Raw genomic sequence first — 6,000 nt, 5'->3', positions numbered from 1 at the left:
ATGGAATATGGACTCTACATACCCAAAACGATCTTGAAAAAGAACAAAGCTAGGAGATATATATTTTCTGATTTCAAACCATATAAAGCTACAATAATTGAAACAGTGTAGTACTGTTCTAAAGGCAGATATATAAACCATTGGAGTTAAATACAAGCCTAGAGCTAAATTCTTCCCTATATTGTCAAGTTATTTTTGACAAGGTTTCCACAAACATTTGGTGGTGGAAATAATAATATTTTAACTAAATATTGTTGAAAAATAATACTTACATGGAAAAGAATAAAATTGGACACTTACCTAATCCCATATACAAATATTAACTCAAAATAGATAAAAGACCTAAATATAAATCTTAGGATTATAAACTTTTAGAAGAAAATCTAGGTCATAAAACCTCACAACATTGAAATTGGCAGTGATTTCTTCGATATGATTTCAATGGCACAGGCAACAGAAGAGTATACAAATTCCCTAAAAAATAAAAAAATATTGTATATCCAAAGACAATGTAAACAGAGTTAAAAGTTACTAATAGAATGGAATAAAATATTTCCAAATGCTATATCTGAAGGTATATTAATATTCCAACTAGAAATCCTAAAAATTAACAACAATAAAGGCAAACAATACAATTTAGAGATAGGCAAAAGAATAACATAAATAATGAATCTCCTCAGATAACCAATCTTAGTTGTCTGTTGGATGGAAAATCTTGTTTCTCTGGTTCTGGTGTGTGTTACCTATTTCTTCTTTGTAGTTAATCTCTTTGAGTATTTTCTCTAGCGCTGGTTTTGAAGACATAAATTCCTTCAGTTTCTGTTTGTCATAGAAGCTTCTTATTTCTCCATCTAATTTGATAGAAAGTTTTGCTGGGTAGGAAATTTTTGGCTGGAAGTTGTTTTCTTTCAGAGTTTGGAATATGTTACTCCAAGCCCTTCTGGCTCTCATGACTTGGTTTGGGAAGTCTGGAGTGATTCTAATTGGTTTGCCTCTGAATGTCACTTGGCCCTTTGCTTTTGTTGCCTTTAAGATTCTCTGCTTGGCTTCCACATTGGTCATTTTGACAATTATGTGGCGTGGGGATCCTCTTCTCTGATCCTGTCTAAAGGGAGTTCTATAAGTTTCCTGGACCTGTGTATCAACCTCTTGCTCTATGTTTGGAAAAATTTCTGCTATTACTTCCTTGAAGAGATTGTTGATCCCTTTGGTTTCACTTTCTTTTCCCTCCTCTATTCCAATTATTCTTAGGTTAGCTCTCTTAAAATGGGCCCATATTTCTTCAATATCAGATTCCTGCTGTCGGCTATTTTTTTCTAGATTAGAAACTATGCGTTCATTTTTGGAATGATCATTTTCTAAGAGCGATATTCTGTTCTCCATGTGGTCTAACTGGTTGTTTGTGCTTTGAATTGAGGCCTTTACTTCATTAATTGCATCCTTTATCTCTTTTTGGCTCTCTCTGAGTTCTTTTTGAAGCACCTCTATTATTTCTACAGTTATTTTCCTGATTTGATCTTCTAGAAATTTCTGATTTTCTGTTTTATTGGGTTCTGATGTTGTGGGGTTGTGGGCATTCATTGCTCCAGTGTTATTCCTCTTTCCCATGATTTCGGAAGTTTGTGCCTTCTCTGGGTTCTTCCCTTGGGTCACTATGACTTCACTTAAGGTGTTCTGGATCTCGAGTCTGTAGTATCTCTGACCCCACTACTCCTTTACTGGGTTGTATCACAGAGTCTCCGACCCAGGGAGTCGATAGAGGCTGCTTTAGACTATGGGGGGTGCCAGGCTGCACGTTCTCCTATGGTGTGATATCTCTGCCACCGCCCCTCCCCCACTGGGTCAAGTCCCAGGGAGTACAGTACTGGGATTTCTCCTCTGTGGCCCGCAATTTGACTCACTGTTCTTGAGTACTCAGATGTAGCTGTACTGGACTCGGTGAATTCACTGCTGCTGCCGCCTGTGGCAACATGGCGCTTTTGCTATGCCCTCGGCCGTGAGGCTGGCGTATTTTTTCTTCTCTGGTTTTGAGTTCCACTCTGAGTCCCTGCAGCGTGTGCTGAGCTCAGCCACTGGGAGCTTTAGATGCTCCGTGCGCCGAAAGATCCCGCCTGGCTGTTCCTCAGCGGCTCACCTCGGCTTGCTGTGGCCGTCCGGTGAATTTGCCGCTGCCGCCAGCAGTATGGCGCTGCTGCCACGTCCTCAGGCATGAGGCCGGTGTATCTCCTCTGTGGCTCTGAGCTCTGTTCTCAGTCGGCTTTCTCTCTGGAGCCTGGTGATTTTTTTGTTTCTCTGGTGATGGTGTTTTCTGGCTATGAAAGGCGCTGATTTTGTGGTAATGGAGATTGGTTGTTAGCGGGGCTCTTAAGCCCCGCTTTTCTCAGTCGCCATCTTCCCGGAAGTCTGTAATTCTTCACTTCATTAAATCAGACACACTTGGGACCTTCCTATCCCTAGAGAAGCTGCTGTGGCCGCCGCTGCACATCCTCCAAGCTTGACGTTTTACGAACATTTCTTCTATTCAAGTCCATCATTTTATTTTTCAGCCATGTTGCTGGTCTAAGTTCTTGACCCCAACAACATTCACCTAAAATGAATGGCCTTATTTCTCTCTTTTTTTTTTTTTTTCCTCCATTTCTCTAACCTTTGTTCAGTGATTAATTTGCCAAAGAGATGGCCGGTGATTCTAGTTGTCAATAGGCATGCCTACAAGCGCTAGACAACTTTGGATCCTGCTTTGAACTCAGTGGGTTGATCATCGTAACTTATTTATCTCTATACTTGACCCCATTCCTGCTCACATACCTCAAGCAAAGCTGGGCTTGAAGGTACAGACTTCATCTAAGCTTTATTAAGAATATTCTGTAAGTTTTCTGTTTGGTTTTTGTACTTCAAATAACTCTTAAAATCAATATTTTGATGACTGAAGTGTAAATGAATAAGAAACATGGAATAAGTTTTCCCTTCAATTACATGAACAGAATTCGATGTGTTTTTATTGGAAATTCAAGCAAAGTAACAGAGGTCCTCGTGCTACATTCCAAGTAAAGATGTTGCTACTTCCTATCTTTCAGGCCTTTGTATGCGTATGGCACCTTCATAAGGAGAGTCCCAAACCAAATGGGCTTTTGTGTCTTCTCTGACGTCTCCTTTTTTATTTGGTTGTTTTTTGTTTTGCTTTGTTGTTTGTTTGACCTTTGGGGATTGCTGTGAACCACTATTGATGTATCACCCTGCATCTCACTATCATATACAATTACAACGTACCAATACTTTTTAAAAAAAACTAATGTTGTTTCTTTTTTTATTTACTGAGGATCTCAAAGTAGGTGCAGACAAAAAGCTGCAGCCTCAGCCGTCCACATGGGCAGTACAATTTGGACTTTGATCACTGGTAGCTCTTGGTGCTGCTGAATTGGGCCAGGTTTCATATTAGTTGTGGCAATTTCTCTTCTTAGCAAGGAAACCCAAACACATTTGTGTCCCTGAAATGGGCTCTTGTCTATTTTATTTTTATGTCGGTTCTTTGCTTTTATGTTGCTTATCACAGCATGACAAACGAGTTTGAGCCAAACAATCACAAAGAGGGAGGAAACCCACGTGGTGCTCAACGGGGAGAGTTTATCCATCACCAGAGGGCAGGAGGAAAACAGTTAATGAAATCCTGAAAGGCTGTGGCTGTATTTCAGACTTTTTTTTTTTTTTTTTTTTTTTTTTTTTTGGTGGTACTGGGGTTCCTGGAAACCCTTCTACCTCTGGGCTACACGCCCAGACCTATTTTTTTATATTTTTATTTGGAAACAGGGTCTCTTAAGCCATCGAGGCTGGCTTCAAACCTGCACAATCCTCCTGTCTCCGCCTCCCAAGCGCAGGGATTACAAGTGTGCGCCACCATGCCCGGCCAGGTTATGATTTTTTATAATACAAAAGTAATAACGTTCCATTATAATTTTATCTTTATCAGCCGGGCATGGTGGCACACTCTTGTAATCCTAACATTACAGAGGTTCACATACAGCCTCTGCTACTTAGTGAGACCCTGTTTCAAAATAAATAATAATAATAGGGCTAGGGTTGTCACTTGGAGGTTGAATGCCCCCTGGGTTTCATCCCCAGTGCTGCAAAAAATAATAATAAAATAAAATTTTATCTTTATCCTTTTGGCATATAACAATAGATGGTATTACCCACCACTAATAGGTCAAAGAATTGTATTTCTTATACAGAGATATTTATGTTTAAGAAACCAAACTAATAATCTAAAATCAGAGCATACTTTTCCCAAAACATACAACACAAAAAGTATTCATTTCTATATTTTTCCTCTTTCTATGTTTCATCTCTGTTAATATGTCCTATCATTATAATATTATCTTTTTATATTTTAGTATCCCCCATACTATGTCACAATTGCCTGGTTAATAATTGCCTTTGTAGGTTATATTTTGGTTTGGCTGCTTCTAGATCATTTGAAGTAAGGGTGGTGAATAGGTGTGGAGTCTCTTTCCTGCCCCAGCTGACTGGTAGTGACTACTTGGAACTGTGCTTCTTCACCCTCACCACACATTAATATCACCTGGGGAAACTGGCATTATGGCACATGCCTGTAATCCCAGTATTTGGGAGGCTGAGTCAGGAGGATCGAAGGTTCAAGGACAGCCTCAGCAATTTAGTGAAACCTTCAGCAACTTAACAAGACCCTGTTTTAAAATAAAATAGGTCTGAAGGCATAGCTCAGAGGTAGAATACCCCTGGGTTCAATCTCCAGTACACACACACACACACCACACTCACTTACTTGAGGAGCCCTTAAATAATTGATGCCAACCCCAGCCAGGTTAATTTCAAAATCTTCAAGCATATTAAAGATGTTTCTGGATGATTCAAATGTGCCACTGGGATTGAGAGCCATCAACCTGGAAGCAGTGTCTCTCACTTCAACATGAACAGGGTCACCTGGAAAGCTTGTAGGAACTTGGGTTGCCAGGACCACCCACTCCCCGGGTTTCCAGTTTACAAGGCCTGGGGTAGGTCTCAAAAATATGCATTTCTAACAAGTTTCTAAGTGTTGCTGATGCTGCTGGTTGGCACATACATAACAACCACCGATGGGTTGTGTTGAGGAACTTGGGTCTGAATTAAGGTTCAGTGGCTTGGATTAGGCAATGATTGATTGATTAGGTGGACATGGTCGCTGGAAACAGTCGTTGTATTTGTTGCCCTCACTCTTGAAAAGCTCATTGGTAAACTGCCATCAATACCAATGTTGAATGTTGGATTACTCCTGGACAGATAGCCCTACCCATGTTGTGATAATTTGTTCCTTGCCCCACTCCCTGCTGCAGTGGGCACCCCGGCGGGTCTAGAACTAACCTGCTACCTACCTGGACAGGGCTCTTCCAGAGGGGCAGGCCCCAGCAGAAGCAGTGTGCAGTAGCTCTTACCAGAAAGAAGTAGTGTGAGTTATTTTATCCATTTGCTGTCTGGGACCCAGCAAGGATCAAGCCTTAAAGTCTCAGCACAGTTAATTATTTGGGGGTGAGAACAGGGGATTGAACCCAGTGGTGCTCTACCTCCAAGCTACACCCCCAGCCCTACTCTGCTTTTTTATTTTGAAACAGTCTTGCTAAGTTGCTGAGGGCCTTGCTAAATTGCTGAGGCTGGCCTCAAACCCGTGGTCCTCCTATCTTAGCTTCCCTAATACTAGGATTACAAGCAAGTATCATTGCTCATATCCCAGCACTGGTCAATTTCAATTACATATCATAGAAAAAGCTCCAGGTGCCTGAGGAGAGGAATGAGTGCAGAGTGCTGGGAGCTGCAGAGCACCAATGGGCAACAGAACCCAGCCTGCCAGCTTCTGAACTTGCCTTTAGACCTCTAAGTGCCCATTTGCTTCTCTCAGGTCTGGAGGCTGCTGCTGATCAAAAAAGATACCCAGAAGCAGAATCTAACAATGACCATGCAGAGACTTCAAGCAACTTTTCCGCTGTCACTGAG

The sequence above is a fragment of the Muscardinus avellanarius genome (assembly GCF_963383645.1).
Source record: "Muscardinus avellanarius genome assembly, chromosome: 2".
Taxonomy (NCBI): domain Eukaryota; kingdom Metazoa; phylum Chordata; class Mammalia; order Rodentia; family Gliridae; genus Muscardinus; species Muscardinus avellanarius.
This window is presented reverse-complemented; position numbering follows the sequence as displayed.